General features: G+C 41.2%; 1 pseudogene; it reads right to left on the bottom strand.

Annotated features, from left to right (window-relative positions):
* Positions 1 to 11,916: 11,916 nt before the first annotated feature.
* On the bottom strand, positions 11,917 to 12,635 carry LOC118992532 (translationally-controlled tumor protein-like; annotated as a pseudogene).
* Between the last annotated feature and the right edge of the window lie 13,526 nt (positions 12,636 to 26,161).

The following is a 26,161-nucleotide window of genomic DNA, read 5'->3' as shown; positions in this document are numbered from 1 at the left end:
ATGGTAGAGCAGAGCTCAGCAGGAGAAAAGTCAAGGCAGGTGTTGAAGAAACATTGTGTGGAAGATTGGGAAGATGGGTACAGAGGTTATTTGCAGTGTAGGCAATGCCACTGAAGTAGGTGATGAAAAGGGGGTGTTATCACTGTAGACCTTTCTGGTTAAAATTCCCATCCACATTAGCATGTGGTTCTGAAAGAGTACTTGCAGTTTAGCTAACACCATGCAATCTTGGAAACCTGCAGTAGGCTGGGATGTAAGCCACATGACCCTGGACAGATAGATCACAGCTCCATGAGGACGGCATTATGTCTGAGGTCGTCTGTGTCTTCAGCACTGTGTCAGCGCCTGCCCCGTGATGGGTTCTCATTTCATGTTTCTTGAATCACATCCTCCCAGACCTCCCCAGTTATTACTTTCTTAACCTTTTGACATCTAAATCTAAGACTAGATGTCAACTTTAAATTCTCATTTCTCTAAATTTTAGCCCCCTGCCATCTACATAGAACTGGCCTTGATACAGAAGGAGTAGTAAGATACGTGTTAACCTCTGCTGTGCCCTGGTCTGAGTCTGGCTGACCCCAGATGAGGTTCTGGCTGTCTTATTTTCAAAACGTTCCCCCCTTTCCCCTGGGGACACTCAGAGAGGTAACACACAGCACCAGGGCTTAGGCCCGGGGCCTGCCACTGTCCATCCTTTGCAATCTTTCTTCTCACTTTGTACTGACTCTTCTCACTACTCTCCTTCATGTATTTGGAGACTATCTCTTAGCAATTTACTGTAACTCAGATAGTCTAAAAATTTTTTGCTTGGATTATTAAAAGTGAAGTTACCATGGATTTGAGTGTTAGTTAAACTTTAAAATTTTTATCCCCCATTATTCTTGATGGTGGTCTAGGTGATGTAGAGTAAGGTGTCCTCAGTTGCTAACAGCAGCATCAAGAAAATGCTGTGTTCTCCAGTAGTGTCTCTTCTTCCCCAAAATTCATGAAGTTGTATTTGCACCAGGAATAGGGCAGGGTTTTCAGTGCACAAATCTGTTAGGGAGAATGATGTTCAGCAAAACTGTCTTTAGAGCAAATTAACAATTCCATTCAGTTCTCCTTATACCTCATTCTTTCATAGTGAGACAAAGCGTGGGCAAATTATAATAGCTGTGGAGTTTTGGTAATTACACAATGCTTCACACTACATCGAATAACAACGTGGTTTCCAAATTAATCTGAGTACAGTATTTTATTCCCTGCAGAACCCAAGAGTATCAGGAAGCATCAATGTGAACCCCAACTTTCAAGCAGGTGATCATTTGTCTGGCTCTATTCTTTAAAAGCTCTTTGTAAAATGAATCAATAAACTAGGAAGTATACAATACTCCAAAATAAAATTCAAGAGCAGCTCAAACCTACTCTGGGATTTTAACATTCGGACAAACAAGTTAACATGATATGTATCTTTTCCAAGCCAGCCTGGGAGAGGACTGGCAGGAAGGGTGTAGAACCGACCCTTTGACAGTGACAACGCTCAGCAAGAGGAGCCCTCCAGAAGTCACCTGCTGTGACTATCCCCTGGTGCTACACATTTTCTTCATTTTGTCTTCAAGACCCCCACCCTGAGCAGAGCTCTCAAGGGGTTTTATGTCATGCCCCCTGAAGAAATTGTTGTATTCATCATTGATCCCACCTCCAAAAAGCCACATTTCTGGTCATTCAGTGGCAGGAGGAAAAATAGTCATCCCCTGCCGTCATTCCCGGAAGTAGTGCTGGGGAAAATACAACCAGCCTGGCATGATGTTACCACACTGAGATGGACACACCCACAAGTGAAGAGGGTTGCACAGCAGGGTGTAGGAGGTGAACCTCAGGTTTGCAGGAAGGCATGAGCTCACAGAACTGCTGTGCTTTCAGAAACTACCACATTGTAACTAAAGAGCTGGCAACGATGTCGATGAACATAGTACCTTCTCTGCACTACACCAATCTGTTCACTCACAAAACTAAAACTTGTAGGTTTTCTTCCCAAAGACCAACACTAGCTGAAGAAAGCATTTTATTTTCATAATGTTATTATTGTGTTCATTCACTACCTTTATATGAGATAGACTTTCAGCTAATTATTTTTATAATATTAAAATGCAATATATAAGAGGGGAATTGCAGTGAAAATAAAAAGCAAAACTAAAGTTGTAACAGTAGCTGGTGGTGATGGTAAATTTCAGCCCATTAGAAAAGTTTCTTTTGATTCCTTCCAGCCAGACTTTATCAAATATCCTCACATGCTGACCAAACACTATGCTAGATGCTTTGGGAATAAAGAAGGCAGTGTAATAAATGGCCTATGCCCTCAAGGCATTTTTAGTTGCCTTGGAAAGAGCAGTGATATGTAGATATAGATACAAAAATCAAGTACTCTAGGACATGAGTAGAGTGTAATGGTCAGGAGCACAGACTCAGAGCCCATTGGCTTTAGTTTGAACCCTAGTGCTACCACTCAAGGACAAGATTAGAGAAAGGCACTCACTTCCGGCACAAAATTTAATGCAATATTTAAAAAAATCAAATTAATGGAGAAACTCTGATGTACAGAATAGCAAAAGTTCAAAGACACGTTCCAATAATGCTGTGTCAGGTCATATTAGAGCCCAAGACCAAAGGAAAAATGTACGTCCCTTTGGACATGGTTCAGTGTATGTTTTAATGGTTGATTTTTTCCCAGAACAGTAATGTGGTTGATAAAATATTGAAAATTACAAGGTAGGTGTTTAACACATTATATTTAAATATTTTATTTTACCCCAAATAGAATTTGTTATCATTTTATTTTCTTGGCTTTCATGGAAGCAAACTCATCACTCACTAGCTTTGTAACCCTGGGTGAGTTGCTTGACCTCAGTCTGTCATTGTTTCCTCTTCTGTAAAAAATGGTAGGAGAAACAGTGCTAAAATCCCACAGGGTCATTGTGAAGATTAAATAGAGTTACTGTGTGTTAAGCAGTCACAGTAGCACCCAACACAAAGCAAATTCTCTTCAAAGTGAGCCATTGTTATGGCTGTATCTGACAATGAAAGTTCAGAAGATCAGAAATAAGAAGTCAGTTTTAGCAAGATGATTGAGATGACTTGTCATTACCTGAAACATCGTCACCTAGCTCTAGGCTTGCCATTCTGTACTCTGGTCTAGGATAGGTCAAGTCCCATAAAAGGCACTTGATACATTATAAGGAAGGTGGGACTTGAACTGATTGGTCCTGAATAGATAAATATTAAGAATAGAATTGGAGGTTATGGGAGAGGGTGTGATGACTTTAAGTGTACTAAGTTTGAATTACTAGCAACGTACCCAATTGAAAATATCCATCAGTCATATGGAAATGTGATTCAGCATATGGAAGAGAGAGAGAACCAAAGTGTAAATTTGGGCATAATTCATGTAGTTTTGATAGGAGAATTGCATTTGCAGATGCCATCTCCAGGGGAGAGGGTGTGTACAGAGAAGAGCAAAGGATTAAGTTGTGGAGACGATGTCTGGATGACTATGAAGGAGAGCTAAGAAAGTCATCTGGGAATTCGGAATGATTCTCCTGGAGTAGGTGCCTCCAAATCACGTAACATCTCCTTAACTCCTGAAACACCTCTCTGGAAAACGTGATCTTGAGTAAGAAAGGCTGATCACTAAGGGGCTCATTCTGAAATATTTTGTTTCTTCTGAAACTTCATGAAAATTTACAAAACCATTCAGCAGTTAGAACATAATTTAACATCATATATTTACTGCTAATTAAAATCTATATAAGAGATGTTTCTAATAAAATGAGTAAAGGACAAAGTCACCAACTGCTTTGAAAAGCTAAAGAATTTAACCCCTTCCCTTCATGCTTTCCTCTTAATATGGAACACTTTGTATGGCTCCTAATCTGGAAATTAATTATTCTTCAAAAATTTATTTTTAAGCCATTAATTGGAAAACACCAGCAATGTGGCTTGGTTCCCAATCCACCTTGCAAATATGTATTTTCCCCACAGTGTCCCTGAACCACGTTATCAGTAGTTCTCTTACTCCCCACTTATAATGTGGTTTCTATAACAACCCTCATACTAGATGGTTTGCCTATTTACTGACTTCCTCCTCAGGTTCCTTAAGGGCAGAAGCTGTGCTTTAAGTACCTTTGTATCCTTAGTGCCTAGCACTCTGCCAGACTGACATATGGTAGACACTTGATAAATATATATGAAGTGAATCAATAACTAAGAGAACAGACTTGTGAGCTCTCAGTCTTGTCAGTGGGGTATGTGATGGGGTGTGGTTTGGAGAGAGAAGACACTTGAAGTCATTAGGGAAAGGATAATGGCGGGGGGGGGGCGGGTAACCCCAAGCATGGGGCATGTGGAGAGATCATTAAGAAACACAGGAACGGAAATGTATACAAGACATTTACAAGGTATGTGTAAGCTCATGGAGTATAAATTGGCATGAAATACACCACTTGTTACCTGTCTAAATTTACCCCTTCTTTGGGGTCAGGCATAGTTCTGAGAGAAATTCTCTTGCTATTAAGAAAAGATAAGCAAGAAGAAACCATTCTTTTCCTCTCACTCTGGAAATCTTTTTTTTAAAGATTTTATTAATTTTTTTTTTTAGAGAGAGAGCAAGGGAAGGAGAAAGAGGGAGAGAAACATAAATCAGTGTATGCCATCTAGGGTCTGAATCCACAACCCAGGAAGTGCCCTGACCAGGAATTGAACTGGCGACCTTTCGCTTTACAGGTCTACACCCAACCGACTGAGCCACACCAGTGATGGATCACTCTGGAACTCTTGATGGTTACAAGTGCTTTAGCTGTCTTGGGACCATAAGGGGAAGAGCCAACACATAGAGGGTGGTAGAGGGGAATGAAGAACCAAATCTGGGTCTTCTATGATGTCATTGACCTCTGGATTGACCAGTCCTAGACCTAAGCTACCTCTGGCCTTGTTAAATGGAACACAAATCCTGCTACGGTTTAAGCCTGTTTGAATCAGATTCTGTGACTTGAACTTAGTAGTGGTTATGATTTTATGAAGATTTGCTGCCCCCACCCACCACCACTACCTAATGATTCATCAGTTTTACCAGGATCCAGGTTTCATATGTGTGGAATAAACTAGACCTGTAACTTCTCAAAATGTGGGTTCTTTGCTTGTTGGAATCAGCATATAAAATGAATTTGAAAAATTTGGCAAATGCTTATTTTAAAGGTATCAGTGAATGATTAGGTCACCTAAGCCACCTTGCTACCCACGATTGAAGGGGATCCTATTCAGAGGAACAGCTGGAAGATGGGACTCGGTAATAAGCTTGCTTGTGGGTTATGTGGCACTTTTTCTTGCACGCCTGTATCTTGGCGCTTTCATTTATAACACAAATATTTGTTTCCAGCTAGAGTAGAAGTCCCATATTAATTAGAGATAGAAATGCTGACTTGTTTTCCAGAATGCAGACAAGAAACACTCCTCATTCCTGACTCTAAAAAGTGGGGGGGTAAAAGGAGGGAGTCACAGTATTCATGCCCAAACAGACTGCATCTTTGATGAAGTTGAAGGAATCACAGAAGATACTGACACCAAATGCAATCAGTCCTCCTGCTAGGCAGCCCACGGCCTTTCACACGTCTATTTTATTTCCCCTTCACTAATTTTACATTTTATTGGCAAAACTTTAAAATCTATTAATTTGTTTTTATTCCTCCTTCCCTACCCTCCTCCCTTTTGACAGGTTCTGGGCCTCCTTGTTGCCAAGGAGGTTTGTCACAGAGGGGAGAGCACAATTTGCCTGTGAGACATCTTCCTTCTTTTTTTTCTTCAGAAGCTGGGTGTGGGGGCTTGTAAGGGAAACCTGAGGAAAGTGGAGTGTTCATTATGCTAAAAGATTCTGAGAGACAGGAAAGAGGGACAGAGTTCTCTGGGCTCCTGAAGCTTTAAGTGACAAGAGCCATCTCCTTAGTAGATCTCTAAGGAGGTGACTGAATCTTCAAAAGTTTATCTCTGTGGTATACCAAGGGAGATAAGACTCTAGGCAGTAGCCTTGCCAAAGATTCCCATGCCTACAGTGCCACAGGGGAACAAATAGCCTATAGGTTTAAAGGGACTTCACTGGCCAGGACAATGGGTGTCTCAGCAGTCACCAAGACAGTCCAATGACTGGTAACCAGAGGGCCGCTCCTGTATCTTGGCACTTTGAGACCCTGGGCTTCCGACTGACCCTTGAGGTGAGGGGGCTTTGGGGCCCGTCCAGTATACTTGGGAATATATTTCCTTCTTGCTGTGTAAGAAAAGATGAAGTTGAAATTAGGTTGATTTATACACATGAAACACTTAGTATCTCTTGCCACTTAGGTCTGTGGCCTGGGATCCCCACCAGCAATCATTGACTATTTGGAGCCCATACTCAATTAAATGTCTCTCCATTGTTGGCTGTGTCCATTTGGGGAACATGCCAGCTTCTCTCACGCTTGTGTCCCAGTGATTCCAAACAGAGACCAACCAACAGTACTGGGAACACCTCTTTAGATTCGAGGACAGAAACTTTAGGTGGCCCAATCTGATTCTTGGTCGCTAGCAACAGGAGGCAGCCCTGGCTAATTTTCTCTAAACTGGAATGTATTAGAAAGATACTGAATAGTTCACAGATTGGATGGGAGGGCTAGAAACCAAGAGAGGATGGGCAGTAAGGATCATAGTCAAGGTCATGCCACAGGACGATCTGCCCCTGCTAGTACCCCACTGCTGCCCACAGGGTGGCACTGGCAACAAAAGTGGCTTCTGAAATCTTCTGGAATATTTATTTCATTCTCTTGTTTCAAAGGCCCAGAGAGGAGGGACTGAGCCTGGGTCTTACACCAAACACTGGATGTCTGGGGTAGGGAGAGGGCAACCACCCTTGGTCCAATAACCTCCCCCCAAACCCCATGCAGTGGGGAATTCCCTCCAGGTGAAAGGGGGTTGCTGAACAGAACACAAACAAACCAGACAAATGCCCAGCATGTTCTCAACCACTTATGGAAAACAGAAAGCTGTTAAAGTTCTGAAAGTTCCAGCTTTAAATTAAACTACCTTGGAAATGTAGTCACCTTAGTTCCTGGAGTCAAGCCCTGGAGTCAAGTTTATGCAGGCTCATAACTTCACTCTCAGATCAATTTGTAAGCCCGGACTCTGAGTTCTGCTGTGTACTTTGCCCTGCTCATTGGCCCTGGATTGCTGCTTCTGTTGATTTTAGATTACTGCAGCAACTCCCGGGCTCCGGGGCCGAAACACTCGCCAGGCCTCTAAGTGCAGAACAACCTCTTCACTTCACTCCGCACCTCTTACCTCCACCCCGAATGTGCTCGGGTCCTGTTGACTTCCTGGTAAAGTGAAGAGGGGAGATAAACTTAAGGACCATAAGTTGAGAAGGCTATTGTTATCTCCTTACTTACAAGCAGAACTAAATTCTCAGAAAAATAGGAATATGGCCTATTTTTTAAGCTCTTCACAAGCAAGAAAACACTATTCTTGAAATACCCAATTGTAAATAAGATACAGGCTGTATTTGACGATGCAGTCGAAAACAAAGAACACTCATTAAAAACAGGGGAAAAGGATCCACACAGACTACCCTCAAATCCATTCACGGGCGCAGGAGGAATATGTGCAAGAGATTGCGACCATGGCGGGGGCATGTCGCTCCCGCATCTATGACCGCTCCACGCTGCTTCGCTAGCTTTGAGCGACCGGCACAGGGAGCAGGCAGAGCCTGTGTGCCGTCTGAGGCGGGAAAGAAGGGCTCTCTTAATCTGGCAGCACTGGATGGAAAAAGCCTCAGGACACGTGTCTGGCGAAAGGATCTCCTATTTTCTGGAGGTCCGTTGGTCTCTATGACATGACAACGTAGACATATGCCCTGGGAAAGGAAAAACCAGGTGCAGGGGCACATTCAAACCTACAGCTGTGCAACAGCGAGTGCCACCGAGTCTTCGGAAGTTTTATAAGCCATAAATGACCAGTGCTTAGTAAATGTTTCTTAGCTAATTTTCTTTTAAGAAGAAAAAGGTTGGGAAATTTTACATAAAGGCAAAATTTTTCCAGTGCTTCTGGTTCTAATTTTCCTACTTTTTTTCCATTTAGTTTGCTCCATATTTAGGGGTCTTGTGTTACTAGTTTGGCCAAAGGCAGGGCAAAGTCCCCCCAGGCTGTCCTCTGTCCCCAACCAGTGTGTAACTGAATGTGCCAATTAGCAGGACCTTGAGAGCCACAGGACCACTGGCCTCAAAGTTGGCCACTGGCCAAGAATGAACAGGTTCTGGCCGGCCATACCTGAGGTTTTGAAAGCTGCTTAGTACCTACCCTGAGGTGCAGCAAGAAGCCTGGACAAGAACAGGCAGGCTTCTGCTGAGTTCTGGGGATGCGTGGGGTAAGTCTGCTCCGGGCCTCCTCCAAATTAGGCTCTGCAATGAGAAACCTGGGGTAAAGGTAAGAAGTCCCAAAAGAAAACAAATGAAAATTTTAAAATTCTAAGGGCTCCACTGAGATGCCAAAGTCTTCATCTCCTCTCCTTCCTTGCTCCTTCTCTCAGGGCTGATCACTCTGTGAAAGAAGGAGTTTCTGCCTCTTGTCGCAGCAGAAACATTAAAACAAAGGAAGAAAGTGAAACTGTATTTGTCTCATTTTTACCAGATGCGAAGCTAAAGTTACAGCATTTATAACTATTGCATAAACTGTAAATAAACTATATGATACTGAAACTCCTCACATTTTCCTAAATATGATTGACAGTGACTGGAGGTCATGCAAGGGGGACTTTGTATGACTCACATTTATTTCTTTCCATTTCTTAGCTGTCACACTCACCCCATAATAAAAGGCTTTCTTAGCCTATTATTACTTCAGGAGCACTAACATTTCTCAGGGGACCTCCCTGCCCCAAGGAGTTTTTACTCTATCTCCAAGGAAGATATAACATTCTTAAAGGCTGAGTCAATTTGTCAGATTAGTTAAGGCATAAATTACTCACCCATCGATCTTTACATCTGTCAGAGGTGCGTAGATTTGCTATATTAGATCAAGTGCCACATCTGAAGACAAGCCTTCAACCGTCAGAAATTTCCAGTGTGAGGTTAATAAGCGGTGGTGGAGACCCTCATACTGGCATGGCTTTTGTTGTAAGTTGTTGGCTTTTGATCATGATGTTTTAGGGTTCAGAAGGAAGTGAAAAATGACTTACATTTCAAAGTGGAGGTGTAGTCTCTGAGCTCCACGGAATCCAGGTGCATCATATATCATAGTTGATAAAGACCCTCCAAACTCCATTGTGCTCAGCCTCCCACTTCATTGAGACGGGAAAGGGCATCAGGACAGTTAACTCCCACAGTCACTCTCCTTTCTACTTCCTAACTTAGACTTTCAGTCCTGCCTTTCCTTCTAGCTGGAGGATGTGGACCCCCTCCAAGACTTACTATGGAGCCCCTGGGACTACCCTCACCACCCTGAAACCTCAAGTCATCAGTAGGCCCCATTTTCTTCTTTCATTAATTTCTTTCTTGCCACGAATTTCTCCTTTTCCTCTTCTGTTTAAGAAACATGGTCAACACCCTTCACCCTGAAAAACTTCTCAGTTGTACTTCTCACCTTCTCACTTGCCAGTCGTTTTGAATGTAGTGTCTTCTCTCTCACCAGTCGCTCATACCTCACCCAACTGTCCTCAATACTAGACTTTCTCAACTTATATTTTCTCCCTTGGATATTTACATCTGTTCTCATAGTTTCACATATAACTTTTAAACTGATAATTCCAAAGATCTATCTTTATCCCTAAATTCTCTTCTGAGTTCCAAACCACTTCTAAGTACATATTGGCCATCTCCCCCTGGGTATACTAGAGGCATCTGAATAAAGAAGTCTACATCAAAATTCATTGTCTGGTTCATCTCTTCTTCTCAAACCCACACATCCAGAAAATGCCTGTGTTTTATCAACCCAAGAAGTATTTTCAAATATCAGAAATTCTATAAACAAGAAAAGATTACATTTATATTAAATAAGCCCAAAAGTACAGAGGAATGTGGGGGAAATCTGTGACATCCATAAAAACAAACAAAACAAAGAATGACCTAAAATATTATTGAATAGAGAAACCCCAAAGTTGTATAAAATATATTAAAATAGTGAATTAAACTTGTGTCTGAGAGTCAACTAGTGAGGATCAGACCTGTCTGACAATTAAGAAATCATTAACTAATGGTGCTTGATTGGACTTAATTTGCTTAGTCCTACCATTTCCAATCAAAAAGATCAAAGGACGTCATTATCTGGAATATGATATCACTGTTGGCAAAGTGGATTTGCCTGTGGGATCTGCCCAGCACAGCAGGAAAGTTTGCTTATGGAAGAGCAAATGTGATTTGCAGCTTTCAGTGCTCCCTTACGGTAAGACAGCCACCACAGTAAGCAAACCCTGCAAGTACCAAGGGAAAAAGCCAGGAAAAGAGGGATGTCAAAAATCTTCACTTAGTCCATGTGCTAAACAAAATTACACACTTCGTAAATTAAAGTCACTTATTACAAGTGACTCCAAGATATAAAAGAACTGGATTTAAACAATATTCATCAATTCCCAGCTCTAATGTGTGACCTTTGGTAAATAACTTTTCTGAGTCAATTTCCAGGTCTAAAAAAAATGGTCTCACAGTTAAAAATCGCCTGACAAAATCAAGCTCAGGCTCAAGAGAGATAGTTAAGTGTTTGAAATTCCCAGTCCTTCCAACTGACTTGTAGAATGCTCAAATATAACTTTCCAGTTGCCAAAAAATGGAATAATGTTAGCTTACATTTCTAGGAAACGTCAGATGAGGCAACTTGGAAAACCCACCTGCTGTGCCTAAGCCTGAATCTAAAACAGCGAGTGGTCCATTTTTCTCTGCAAGTTGAGTTCTACTGAATTAATCTTGTTACAAGACGAAAGCCTGAAAGTAAATATGATGAATCATTCCTCCTACTCTGCCTGCTTGTCTGGTGCTAACAGCAGTGCCCTGCTGTCTTTCCAACACAGCTCTAGTAAGGAGCCAAGGAGCTGCAGCAACGTGTGATCAACAGATGCTCGTTTCCATAACTGGCACTTTTCCAGCAGCCAACCCCAAATTTAATTAGCCACTTATCTGAAGCAAGAGAGGATTTCTAAAGCATTCTAGTAATCTGTGCTCGTTCTCTCTGCTCGTTCTTGCCCCGGTCCTCCCTGCCTCCTCACACAGAAGTTTTTGAAGCATGCATGTCAAGCACAGGGTGTGTGCTAATTCTTGTGGCCAATAAGCAATTCTCTAAAAATACTCATGGGCTTTTTCTACTAGGCACAAATAGTCATATCCCATTGAACTGAAGACCACATATAGTACATGGGAAGGACACTGGCAAGGGGGCTGTACATGTAATTCAGTATTAGTGGGTCAGCGTTTTCCCAGAGTTAACTCACAACTCTTTTCCTGTGACCTACTCAGCACTGGGCTCCCACCTGTGGCCCATCCCAGGTGGTCCTGATGGCTGCATTCATTGAATACCACCTGAGCCATACCCTCATTTCACTCTGTTCCACTGACCTGGTATTCAGTGGGTTCTGTCATAGCTCCAAATTCCTGGGAACAAAAGAACTACCTACGCTTAGTCCTTTTTTAAAATTTATCTTTAGAGGGGAAGGGAATGAGAGAGGGAGAGAAATATCAATGTATGGTTGCCTCTTGTGCATTCCCTGCTGGGAACTGGCCTGCAACCCAGGCATGTGCCCTGACTGGGAATTGAACTGAGATCCTTTGGTTCATAGGCCTGCACTCAATCCAATGAGCTACACCAGCTAGAGCTTAGTCCTCTTTTTTTAAAGTTTAAATGCATTTTATTCTTAGATAACCTACCTGATAAACCTGATATGTTTTTTCTTAAAAACAATGTCTCCGCTCTAAATAAATCAAGGTCAAAATAAATGAAGAGCTCAAGATAACATCAGCCCCATTGTCCTAGTCCTGGTGTAGGGATGAAAGCAGCAGATGGTTATGACAAATCCAAATTGCCACATTTTTTAACATTTTCCATTTCTATACCATCCTTAAAGAAAATTATATACAGGGTCACACTGTCCTCCTCATAGTCATCCAGCAGAGCAACCATGTCATCTGGATTCATGGTGACACCCAGAAAGCACTGGTAGTTTTTGAAATTAGCAAGGATGTGCTTGATTTTTTCTGCAGCCCCTGTCATAAAAGGCTTTACTCTTTCTGGTCTCTGTTTTTCAAGTTCCTCCTTGATTGACTTCATGTCATCTTTGATGTCCTTCTTGTAGGCTACTTTTATGAAGCTGGTTTGCTGCAAAGTATGGTTCATGACAATATCAACATCAGCAATTATTGTGCTTTCCATTCCTTGCCCTCGGGGCCTTCCATGGAGGCATTTCCACCAACAGGCGAGTCATCACCCTCTGTCCTGCTGACCATCTTCCCCTCTGCCTCCAAATACAGTGCATCTGTGACCTCCTGGATCTTGTAGCTGTCGGAGACATCTCATCATGGCTGATGAGGTCCCAGTAGATGATCATGGTGGCGGTTGGGAGGAGATGACAGTGGCGCTGGCTTGCAGGAGACCGGAGCTCTATCGAGCAGCACAACCTGAGTGGTGCTCTGTGGGTGGGGGAAATGGGCGGGAAAAGCTACACTTAGTCCTCGTGACAGCTATCTGCTGTAAGATGAGTTTTCTAGGAACTTGTGTGAGCACACAACTCCACAATTGCCTCACGGGTTTCTGTTGGCTCAGGGGGCTGGTGCCAAGCTGAAACAGAAGCTACATCTGCCCAAGGGGTGCTAGCAGATGGTGTGGGAGGTTAGGCAGAGCAGCACCTGCTGTGGCTATGTTCCTCTTGCCTGCTCAGCATATTTTGCCCTGCCTGCTGGAAGCAAACAAAACTCTTGGTGGTGGAGAACCCGCCCGCGTGGTTCCATCAGCTGACCCTTCCCTGGCACCTCCCATTTCTTCCAAGGCCACAGTAACTAAAGAAAGTTGGACCTATGATCCAGGTAGGTTGAAGGCCTCTTTGAAATTTGATTTCTCAAAAAAGACTCCCTGGCTGGTCCTGAGCTGAAAAAATGTGTCTTGCTCACCACTTAGAGAGACTCTGACTAGCAGGTGGAGGCAGGAACCATTCCACACCACACCATTTGAGCCTTGGATCCAGCCCTGCCGGGAGCCGAGGTTAGCCTGGATTTCATTTCCGTGAATAATCAAGTCCCACTTTTACTAGGATGCAGTTCTTTCTTCCAGATCTTTCCTACTAATAAACACCTAACCTCATCTTCTCCCTAGCTTCTGCATGACTTATTTAGATGGTTATCTTCTTGCCTTTTTTGTTTTTTGCCCTAAATTCTCCACATCCTCCCCTGTAGCCCTTTAAACTAAGGTCAAAATCTAACTCTTACTGGGACACTTTCTATAGTAACCCATACTTTCCAAAGGCTTACAGTCTTCAATGCACACATACATGGAGACGTTCCATCCAATAATCATATCCTAAGTACTAGTTCATGAGACCATTCTTGAAACACTATTCTTTAACCAAGAGGTTTTAATTTCTGAAGATTCTCATTTGCCTATTAAAAATGGGCTCCAGTAATGAAATACAGTGAGAATCCAAGGTGTGTGTGTGTGTGTGTGTTTAAATAAAGGCTAATATTTTAAAACTTGTGTGTCGGGTAAGAAAACCCCTACACACATTTTTCATTAATTTTTATGGCAATCTTATTTACTTGGTACTTTCATCTCCCATTTTTCAAAAGAGGTGTAAAGAAACTGCTCAAAGTCACACAGCTGGTAAGCTGAAGGTGCCGGACTAACTGAATCCAAAGGCCCTCTTACAGCCCCTGTGCCTACCACACATTTGTCACATGCGTTTGCCTTCTTGGAATGCCCCGAGGAGGCTTCCTTTGGAGTTGTTCTTCACAAGTAATTTAGGACTGGTAGGTCAGCATTTTACCTGGGTTAACTCACAGCTCTTCTACTGTGACCCTCCCCCCCCCAGCACTGGGCTCCCTCCAACTTGTAGCCAATCCTAGGTGGTCCCAATGGTTGTATTCATGTAATACTGCCTAAGCAGCATTACATTATTCATTTCAGTAATAATATTATATCCATGTTTAGGCTTAAATGAAATATGCTTGTGTGGACAGGAGAACTTACAGATCTGTAGAAAAATTTTATAAAAACTATTTGCATCAAACAGAGGATATGCCTGGAAGCAAGATCTCAACAGGCTGAGAGAAATGCTTCTGAGAAATGATAGTTTGCACCATCTTTTATGCATGTGGAATTAAGGAGGGGACATGAGGAAGATTACATGGAGGTGGGAGAAAGCGAGACATGGATTGGGTTACAGAATAGTTAAGATTATGTGCTCTCTTGAGGGTGGTCACCATTTCACTTTAGCAGCAGGGGTCTGAAAAGAGGCGTTTCAAAGCTGTTAACCTAGATGGGCAAAAACAATGGGCAGGGCTTGCTTAAGGCACAGATAAGCCATTTACTAAAGAAGTCATGTGCCTGGGGCATGACCCATTTAGGAATTTATGATCAGATTATTTACTGCGACATTACTTTCCATAGAACCCCTTTTTGTCCACACTTGGTTATTCCCTTTCCTGGTTCACAGCAGTTCTGAAGAAATAAAAACTTAGAAGTAACCGTGCAGTAAAGGCTGACCACAGAAAATATTGATAGATAACAGGTGGAGTTAGAAAAAGCTCGAAAAACTCTTAAAGGAAGACCCAGAATCCACCCTTCCCAATGCTTTTCATTGACTGACTCACAGACATCCCTCAGGGCAAGGAGCCCTCCTACTATGGACTCTGAAGAAGAGCATCATCTCATGAAGTGGGTTCTTCCAGACACTGGGAGCAACACATAGCCCTGTAGAGTTGGCAAACATGAATCTACTGAAGAGCTTACATGGAGGTTAAGTAGGTATTCTTTTTACAAATACACAATCATCAAACTATCTTTACAAATGTATAAATTCATCTTGGCTCTTCTCTACGTGGTGGTTTTGAGGCCAGAAATCACTTCTAATAAATCTAACTTCATAATGTATCACACGAGTGCTTGATGCCCAAGTGTCTTTATTGCATAGATAGTGAATTCTATTTCTTTCTCTCATGACCAATTGCCTTGGGTTGGACAAAAAGCCTGTATAATTTTTCCCCTGTAAAATAAAGAATACATTTTTTATTTTCACCAATAATTTTATTGATTTGGATATTTTGACTTTGTTGGCTATCTCCCATGTGGAAGAGTATTGATTATTCTCAATTAGTGTCTTGATTTGATCACTATCAACTTCAACTTGTCTACCCAAATCATGGAGCATCATCCAGCAAGAAATCTCTAGCACAAAACTTCTTAAACCACTTTTGACACATTCAATCAGTCACAGCACCTCCTCCATACACTGCACAAATCCTTTTCTGCATTTCAGTTGCTTTTTTACCTTTCTTGAAATAATGAAGCATACTATACCAAAAATGTTGCATATTTTCTTCCATCTTCAGTATTAAAATGGCTACACAAAAATTTACCATTTTGATAAGTTTTTTAAATGCATGCTGATATGACAATCTAACAAAATTGTTTTGAATGAAGTTAAAGACAACTAAGCACCACTAGAGCCATCTTATGAAAAAAACCAAAGGAATTACTTGGCCAACCCAATCAGTATGTTCATATTTTAAACATGGTCCAATTTGTGTTTTCTTTTATATATCATTATAGAGAAATTATTCCCTGAGACTTAAATGTTTTACTCAGAAAAGGACACTTCAGCTCCTTCATCATTACCCCATACTTTTATTTGCCCACAAATCCAGGCAGACTAGAATGTGAATAAAAAGAGGGGAGAACATTTTAGAAACAGGCACATTGATAGGAACAAGCACTGAGAAAAGTGGGAGAGAAAATTTATATCCAAAAGTAAGTATAACAAAAGAATTGGCTTAAAGTTGAAAATTACTACCTCGGAAGAGAAGGAAATATCTCCACACACTCATACTCCCATCTCTTCTTCACAGTGTGAAAAAATGATTTTTTTAATGAATCAAACTTTGTAGAATTCTGGTAGTTAGCCTTCAAGCTGACCTTGATAATGCTTGCCTGGTGGCATTCACACTGTTGTGTAGTCCCTTCCATATTGTGTAGGCCTGACCCATGTAAACAATAGGATATTGTGGAAACAATGGAATGTGACTTCTGAGACTAAGTCCTAAGAGATATTGCAGCTTCCTTCTCTCTCGGATCAGATGATTTGAGAGAGGCCAGCCGTCATGCCATAAAGACACACAAGTAGCCCTGTGGAGAAGCCCAAGTGGTGAGAAACTGAGGCCTTCTGCCAACATCCAGTACCAACTTGTCAACCATAAGAAGGAGCTCCTTTGGAAGAGGATTCTCCCGCCCCAGTCAAGCCTTCAGATTTTGTAGCTTCAAAATGCCAGCATCTTGATTGCAACCTCATGAAAGACCCCAAAAGACCCCAGAACCACCCAGCTGAGCTGGTCCCAAATTCTCGGCCTGCAGACTGTGAGATGGTAAGTGTTTTAGGGCATTGAATTTTAGGGTAATTTTTTAATGGAGGAATAGATTACCAGTACAAAAACTATGTACATTACACGCTCACATAACCTTGATTTTTAAAATTCAAATCTGTTGTATAATATTTTGACATATTTTCTGGGATCCTCGACAAAGGATCAAAATTCAAAATCAAATCAAATCAGAATTTGATCTTTGAATTTTGATCAAATCAAAATTCAAGACTATGGGGATTTCCAGTTGGTGACGTAGGGAGACATGGCTCAGCTCCTCCCACAACCACATCAAAATTACAACTAAAATATAAAACAACCACCACTCAGAACCATCAGACATTGAATTGAATGGAAGTCTGACAACTACAGAATTAAAGAAACCACCTCATTCCAGACTGGTGGGAGGGTCAGAGATGCAGAACAGGCTGACCCCACACCCACATGTGGAGGAGAAAAATTTGGGAGGAATATTTCAGGAGCATGGAGTCCCAGCTCCACACCAGCCTCCCAGTCCAGGACTCCAGTGACAGGAAGACAAATCCCCACAAGTTCTGGCTGCAAAACCAGCAGGGATTGAGTTGGTGGAAGAAATTTCTGGAGCCCCAAGCAGTTCCTCTTAAAGAACCCACACATAGACTCACCTACTCAGACTCACTTCCTCTGAGCTATAGGACTGGGTTAGATGCTTGAAAGTTACCAGTGGCTTAACAGAGAGTAATTAAAGTGTCTGGTATCAGAGCAAGCAAAGGCAATTGTCCCTTTTCTAAACCCTTCCCCCACAGAGCCTGCAAGCTGGTGCCATAACTGAGACTCCATCAATCTACTAACACTGTTTGACACACTGTGGAGATCCCCAGAGACTCTTTTCCACCCCACTTATGGGCCCACCCAAGCTGCTTTTCCACATGAATGGCTGGTCTTGGCTTATGCTTCACAACTTCCTAAATCCCATCAAACAAGCAATAGCTGGCTTCAGAAAGCCCCAGGACCAACACTAGCAGTAGCCAGACTAGTTTCACAGCTTGGCATCACATGGGAATCTTCAAGCCCAGCACAAGTAGCAGCCATCTCAGATTGCTTTGTAGCTCAGGAAGGGCAGCCAAAGCAAACACAGGTGGAGGCTAAACTTGGCCTGTACCACCCGAGAAACCCCAAGGCCAGCACACCCAGTGGACAGCTGCAGACCATTTTGGAGCAACCATCACCCTGCCCCTGCACACCTGATCCTCCACTGATGGTGGAAGTTGGGGGTCAGTGGCAATAGCTAGTCCTTGCAGTTGACTGGCCTGGGTAAATCCCTCCCAGTGACCTGCCAACAGCAAGCAAGGCTCAACTATAACAGGAGGGTGTACTCAGCCCACGCAAAGGATGAACCTTGAGTACCCAGCTTGGATGATAGGGGAGGATGTGCCACCAGACCCTACAGGACATATACTAAATTAGCCTACACTACCAGGACACAGAGTCAAAGCATCTCTACCTAATACATAGAAACAAACAGAGGGAGGCTGCCCAAACAAGGAGACAAAGAAACAAGGCCTAAATGAAAGAACAGATCAAAATTCCAGAAAAAGAGATAAATGAAATGGAGATAAGCAGTCTGTCAGATGCAGAGTTCAAAACACTGGTTATGAGCTCTGATTATGAAACACTGGCTCAAGGAACTTTGTGAGGATCTCAACAATGTAAAAAAAAAATCCAGGCAGAAATGAAGGGTACACTAACTGAAATAAAGGGCAATGCACTGGGAAACAACAGTAGAGTGGATAGGGCTGAGAATAGAATCTATGGTTTGAAATATAAGGAAGCAAAAAATAACCAATTAGAACAAGAAGAAAAAAGAATCCAAAACAGCAAGGATAGTATAAGAAGCCTCTGGAACAACTTCAAGAGGTCCAACATTCTCGTTATAGGGGTACCAGAAAGAGAAGAAAAAGAGCAAGAAATTGGAAATCTATTTGAAAAAATAATGACAGAAAAAAAGTTCCCTAATTTGGTAAAGGAAATAAACATGCAAGTCCAGGAAGCACAAAGAGCCTCAAACAAGATGGATACAAAGAGGGTCGCTCCAAGACATATCATAATTAAAATGTGAAAGGTTAAAGATAAAGAGAGAATCTTAAAAGCAGCCAGAGAAAATCAGTTAGTTACCTACAGAGGAGTTCCCATAACATTGTCAGCTGATATCTCAGAAGAAACTTTGCAGGCTAGGAGGAATTGGCAAGAAATATTCTAAGTCATGAAAAGCAAGGACCTATAACCAAGATTGCTCTGCCCAACAAAGATACCATTTAGAATTGAAGGTCAAATAAAGAGATTCCCAGACAAGAAGAAACTAAAGGGGTTCAATCATCACAAAACCATTATTATATGAAATGTTAAAGGGACTTATTTAAGAAATAGAAGAAGATAAAAACTATGAACAACAAAATGGCAAAAAATACATATCTATCAACAATTGAATCTAAAAAACAAACTAAGCAAACAAAAACAGAGACAGAATCATGGATACCTAGAGCATTTTGTTGGTTGCCAAATGGGAGGGGGATGTGGAGAAATGGGTGAAAAGGTGAGGTAAGAAGAACAAACAGGTAGTTAGTTACAGAATAGGCACGGGGATGTACAGTATAGGAAATGGAGTAGCCAAAGAACTTATACGCATAAGCCATGGACATGAACAATGGTGGGAGTTTTGCCTGAAGGAGTTGGGGGAGGGGTGCTGAGTGGAGGGGGGAAAGGGGCAAAAACGGAGACAGCTGCAATAGCATGATCAATAAGACATAATGTAAAAAATTTTTTAAATTTATTTTTAGAAAGAGGGGAAGGGAGGGAGAAAAAGAAGAGAAACATCAGTGTGTGGTGACCTCTCATGTGGCCCCCACTGGGGAGCAGGTCCACAACCCAGGCATGGGTCCCTACTGGGAATCGAACCAGCATCCCTTTGGTTCACAGCCGACACTCAATCCACTGAGATACACCAGCCAGGGCAACATAATATAATTTAAAAAATAAAGAAAGGCAATGGACAAAATGATGTGTTTAAGGTCAGCTTCTATATACAAGAACCAAACCTCTTTAGACTTTGTTCTGACACATCAGTACTTAAATCCCAAAAGAACAATGAAACAAGGGCCCTTTCACTGAGTCCATCAGTCCTATGCTTAATCTTTTAGTTTACTTTCAGCCTAGCCAAGAATAAATCTGTAGAAGGGTGTGTGTGTATTGGGGTGGAAGAGGGGTAGGAGGGAGACATATGCATGTTTATATTCCATGATTAGAAGGAAAAGGTCAGAATTTAAAAGTATAAAAGTAATAAGTTTACTCAAGAAAATTAGAATAGGTAGAAAAAATTACCTGAGGTGCAGGCACTAAAAGAACTGCAGTCCACATTCTTCCTTACTCCCCTCACATATCTCTGCCTACTCAGGCTTGCTGGTTTTGTGTGGCCCTGGGAGTTGTTGACAATGACAAAGGATGGATCAATGGTCAGTCCTAATAACCTTGACAATCCTAGCAAAAGCTTTGCTAGACTACATTTTTAAGACTCATTCTCAAAGGTACAGAAATAAGTAATAAGGATGTATGTGTGTATAAATATGTATAACGTGCACTTTAGTAAAATACTTAAGCACCTTTCAGCACTTCCTGTGTATGTCACACCAGAGCAGCTGTTTCCGGGAATCCAAAAGGAGGTATTTCCCGCCCTCAGAGTCTAAATTTTATTTTATTTATATCACCACTCAGCTAACATCAAAACTCATTTGTTTCATTATAAGCAAGTGTCCATATTGTTCTGATCGTTTGATATGAGAAGGTTTTCTAAAAGTTTAGATCCTTTATTATTCTCTAATGCATAGAGACTTTGAATAGAATCTTTATATGATATAAGCATTCTTAGTTTTCACCTCACTGCTGGATACAGGAAATAATACCAAGCTGGCTTAAACAGAATCAGGTCAGATGCTGGGTCTTCAGTTACTCTTGAGAAAAAATACTATTACTGAAGGCCGTCTTTGTCCCTAGCATTTTACAAAGATTATCTTTAATCCTCACAACAGCCTCAGAAGGTAATATTAACCCCATTTTCCAGACAGGAAAAATGTGATTCAAAGGGGTTAAGTAACTTGGCCTAAAATCACCCAGCTGGTTAGTCCTGGAGCCTGGATTGCAAATTCAGTCTGTAACTCCAAAGCCTTTGTTCTTTTCATGGCACCATCAGACCTATTAAACAGGGCTCTTATTTTCCATCTGATCCGCAGGCCTCCTGTTACCTGCACCAATATAGCTTTACAAGTCTTTGTCTTCCCATAAGAAACCGAAGTATGTCACGAGGAACAGTGAGTTGAGGACTGTGAGAGAGGTCAGGGATATACAGAGGATGGGTGATTCCAACCGCCATACCTCAGCCTTTCCACACAGACAGAAACGGAAACCAAACACCTTGCTCAGAACTTTTAATTGTTAAAAATTTATAAGTCCTTCCTGAAAAGGCACAGAAAAGTTTTACTCACAAGAATCAAACTATTCACAGAACAGACCAGATACAGTAACTTAATCTTATTACTTAATCTCATTCATTTTTTTTTCCAGATGCTTACTTCCTGGACCAGCAATTTTTATTTGCTTGAAAGAATTACAAGTTGATTTCTTCCTATTAGAAACAATCCCTCCCCTGGTGTTCAGTACTTTATCCTTCCTTTTCTATAGTTGGAATGAGTGCTTTAAACATTCCCACTCTGAAACAGTCTCATTAACTATGCAAATTCCTCCCACAGCTACAGAGCACTCATATGCCAGACACTGTTCTTGGAGATTTGAGGTGCTTTATCTTTTGAATGCAGCACCCTGTCTGGCAGATGTTGAGGTGAGGGTTCAATCTTGGAGTCCCATCCTTAATACACCACTTCTCCAGTCAGTGACTAGTTCCAACAACGGTTTCTGAACACCGACTGTCACTTCACCAGCAATTCTCGATGTACTTAGTCGGTAGTTGCTGCTCTGCTGGTTTGGCTGACGGTCCGGGGAGTAAACAAAGAAAATAATTAATGCTTGTCCTGATAACTAACACAACTGGTTAAGGTGAGCCAGGCACAGATCAAAGTGCTTTACATACATTAGCCAATTTACTACAACACCAACCTAATTTTGTAGATGAAGAGACCGAGGTGCAGGAGGGGTAAGAAGCTTGCCCAAGCTCAGATAGTTTGCAGAGCCAAGATCTGAACCCAGGCAGTTGGGCTCCAAGTCTACATTCATAAACACTGTGCTACATTGGTGTTCACATGATTAGGTTAATAGTAGCTCAGGAATCTTGTTATTCAAAATTTGGACAACCCCAAATGCCAACTTTGGCAAAAATGTAGTTCATAGAATTACATTTTACCTTTCATAGTCCCGAGCAAAGAAGTGGTTGAAATAGCTGCTTCATGTGTTCCGTAATTCTGAGCAGTTCTGTACGTTGAGTGCAACTATTACATAGCAGCATGTAACTGCTCACTCTGCCACTGAGAAGAATCACATTGAAACTGAAGTGATAATAATTCAAAATTCACAAGCTTGGACAGACTTGAACAGTCATGCTTGATATTGACATTTAACAAAATCAGGTATTTAGTAGACTATAGTGGAAAGTATTAGAAGAATAAGTCTCAGTAAATCAGCAGATTCCAGGAATATTTGGGGACTAAGAATATTTTAAGTATTTTCTATATTTAAGAAGTGATGGTTATTCCTGGAAATGAACTCCTGAAGTTGATAGGGTAGTTAAGATTTCTTAAAATGTTTAGAAAGACTCAACTAGAAGAAAAATAATTTAAACTTAAAATATTTTCAATAATACATAATTATAAAGATGCTATACAGACTTGTTATATACTGAGGAGAATAAATATTAACTTCTTAGCTACCATATAATTAAATAAATATGACACTAATTATTATATAAAAGTAAAAAATAATCACAATTGCATATAACCTCAATATAACCCTTATAAAAATATTTAATTTTCGATATAAGCAAATTTGAATAGTCTCTACCTATGAGACAGTGTTGGTGGAACCAGCACACTAGACTGAGACTAGGACACTAGAAGATTACTTTACTGAAATAAGCACTAAAAATCATATACTTTCCCTTTCTTATTCAATTCAGTGTTAGTGACCCCTAAAGAATGAGAGAAACCCAAGTCATTTTGAGTCTGGAGATGTCACAAAATGTTGGCATTTTTGCCATCTCTCAGAAGCCACCCAACAACAAAAAAGAAAGCAAGAGAGAGAAATAAAAATCCCATCTTCAATCAAAAATTTAAAACAGGTGAGACTCTTAGAAAATGTGGAAGGGGTACCAAAAGTAGTGGAGTTTGAGAAAAGGCATGAAAGGAAGCTGAATGAGGGCACCCAAGAATATGTACATCAGAAAGAGCTTAATAGTTCAGCCTATAAGATGCATATACTGAGGTGAAAAATCAAAGATTCTGTTTGTACAGCATTGGGAATATGGCGGTATTATGGGTTGAATTGTGTCCCCCACTAAAGATGTGTTGAAATTCTAACCACTGGTATCTATGAATACGACCTTATTTGGAAATAGAGTTAACAGATATAACTAAGGTAAGATGAGGTCACCCTGGATTAGGGTGGGTCCTAATGCAATGACTGATGTCTTCACAAGAAGACAGAAATCTAGACAATGAGACACAGAGAGGAGAATGTCACGGGAAGACAGGGACAGAGATTGGAGTGATGCACTTACTGGCTGAGAAACACCAGGGCTGCCAGCAGCCACCAGGGACTAGGATAGAGGCATACAACAGATTCTCCCTCAGAGTCCCTAGGTGTCCAAACTTTTGACCTCTCTGGGCCACACTGGAAGAAGAGTTGTTTTGGGCCACACATTAAATGCACTATGACACATTATCACACACAAATAATCTCATAACATTTTAAGTAAATTTACAGTTTTGTGTTGGGCCACATTCATAGCCATCCTGGGCTGCATGTGGCCCACGGGCCATGGGTTGGACACCTCTGCAAGGAACCAACACTACTAATACCTTTCAAACTTCTAGCCTCCAGAACTGTGAGAGCATATAATTCTATTTTTTAAGCCAACTAGTCTGTGCTAGTTTTTTACAACAGCCTTAATCAGCTAATTCAGATGGGCCAGCTGGTAGCATGAGTTTCCCTGGATCTAGTTTGGTTTTGCATAGCAGGAGAGACAGGATTAAATAGAATTCCACAAAGTCATATTCCCAGGCGGTTGTATATTCATGAGGACATATGTGTAGTCTCTTTTTTCTCCTCTGCTCTGCAGCTCCCTATCTTTATTGGCTGGGGAGAAGAAAAGTATCCAGCCATGTAATATGAAAAATAGAGACATTTATTGAAGAAAATACAAGATAGAAGAAACATTGTGCGTAGGACAATGAAACCTCAGTCCCCTTCAAAGTAGGCACCTTGGGATTTCACACTGTTCTCCTAATTGCCATCAGCAGCCCTGTTGTATTCTCCTGGATCTTACTGACAGTCTGAAATCTCTTCCCTTTCAAGGCTGATTTTAGTTTTGGGAAAAGCCAGAAGTTGCAGAACGCCAAATGTGGGCTGTTGGGGGACTGTGTGACCTGGGTGATTTGATGTTTCACCAAAAAACTCTGCACGAGATGTGATGAATGAGCCAGTGTGTTGTGATGAAGCTGCCAGTCACCCACTGCCCATAGCTGTGGTGAATCTTCCAAATAGTTTCTGCGGAGGAATGTTCAAGTTTAATGTAAAATTGGATGCAGATTTTTTGGTCTACTCGCTCAGTCATTTCGAATGGCCACACAGTACACATACTCAGTGGTGTCTACCACCCCCACTGACTAGTACAGTGAAGTCGTCATTGTTCGCACATGAGCATTCCAGTCCAGCCTCTTTGGTTGCCAGGTTACATTGATGTCACACAAAGTGTTCTTGTTGTATTAACAATGGCTGGGCTTTTTCCAAACAGATCTCGTGTTTCACATCCCTGGGCCCCCTCACAACACAAAACTCCTGTAAATAAATAGTTAATCTAGGAAAAATTATCCTCATTCAAAGATGAGAATAAAAAGGAACTGACAAAAGTATAAGGAAAAAAATTAAAAAACAGAGCAACAAATGCAGATGAAGAGTTGCCATGAAAATGTTACCTCAGAGCAGAGGACAATTTTGAACACATCATTTACCTTAAATTTTAAAGACATTTAATAAAGCAACTGTTTCCAGAAAACAAACATGAAACAAACAACTCAGAAAACAGAGAATGAGATAATAAAAGATGAAACATAAACTGACAGAGCTCAGGGAAAACGTGAATGAAAAAGAAAAAAACAAAACCCTGGCAGAGATGTATGCAAAACGGGAGGGAGAGCAAGGGAAAAGAGTTACAGTATGGAATATAGGGTTTGGAAATGAGCAAAAGGTACAAAATGAAATGTAAATAAAGACAAAATGTTCAGGGAGAAATGAAAATATAAATATAAAAGCAGGAGTAAACAAGTATTCACAAAATAAGAGAACCTGAGAAGATAACATGAATAATAGACAAGAACAGACATTTAAAAATACATTTCAAGAAAACTTTCCTGGAATAAAAGACTTATATTTATCAACTGAAACGGCATACCATATTTCATAAAGATCTTCAACCAGAATGGTCATAAGTTTACTAAATGCTGAAGATAAAATATTATTTTATTTTATTTTTTAAAAGATAGGCTTTTAATAATTGATTTTTAGAGAGAGAGAAAGAGAGAAATATGGATTGACTTGCATGTGCCCTGAGCAGGGATCAAACCCACAACCTTGGTGAATCGGGACGTTGCTGTAACCAACTGAGCTCCTCAGCCAGGACAATGAAAGATAATTTTAAAATAAAGGAAAGCCCAGGCTGGTGTTGGCTCAGTTGGCTGGGCATGATCCTGCAAAGGGAAAGGTCTCCAGTCAGGGCACATGGCCGGGTTGCAGGCTGATCCTCAGTTTGGGGGGCATGTGAGAAACAGAGAGAAACTGGTGGATGTTTCTCTCCCTCTCAATTCCTCCCTTCCCTCTCCTGAAAATAAATTTAAAAATCTTTTTTAAAAGAAATCAATAAAATAAAGAATTCCTTTACCAGCCAACGCGGAAGGAGATGTAGGAAGGGAGGAATCAAGACATCTACAAGGGAAAAAAATCAGATTGGCCTCAGATTTCTCCATGATAACAATTAATATCGGACAGGGAATGTAGCGATGTCTAGAAAACTCTCCCAGGAAGTTTATACTTCAAACCATCATTCACTTCTAAAGGCAACAAATGATTTTGAACATGCAATACTCAAACACTCAGGAAATATTGTTCCATGAGCTCTCACTGCAGGAACCATCAGAGCACAAACTGCAGTCAAGACATAAACAGAGGAGCTTCTGTAAAGAACGACCTGTGAGCACTGAATCTATCTAATTGTGGGACTAGAACTAAAACAAAAGTTAGAATTGTGCTTGCAGACCTGAATGTAAATGCTGTAAACTTTGACAAAGTGAAAACAATTGGAACAAGAAAGT

This window comes from Sturnira hondurensis, unplaced genomic scaffold, assembly GCF_014824575.4.
Source record: "Sturnira hondurensis isolate 20B ecotype Veracruz unplaced genomic scaffold, ASM1482457v3 Scaffold0008196, whole genome shotgun sequence".
Taxonomy (NCBI): domain Eukaryota; kingdom Metazoa; phylum Chordata; class Mammalia; order Chiroptera; family Phyllostomidae; genus Sturnira; species Sturnira hondurensis.
The sequence above is the reverse complement of the archived record's forward strand: the minus strand, read 5'-3'. Positions and strand labels throughout refer to the sequence as shown.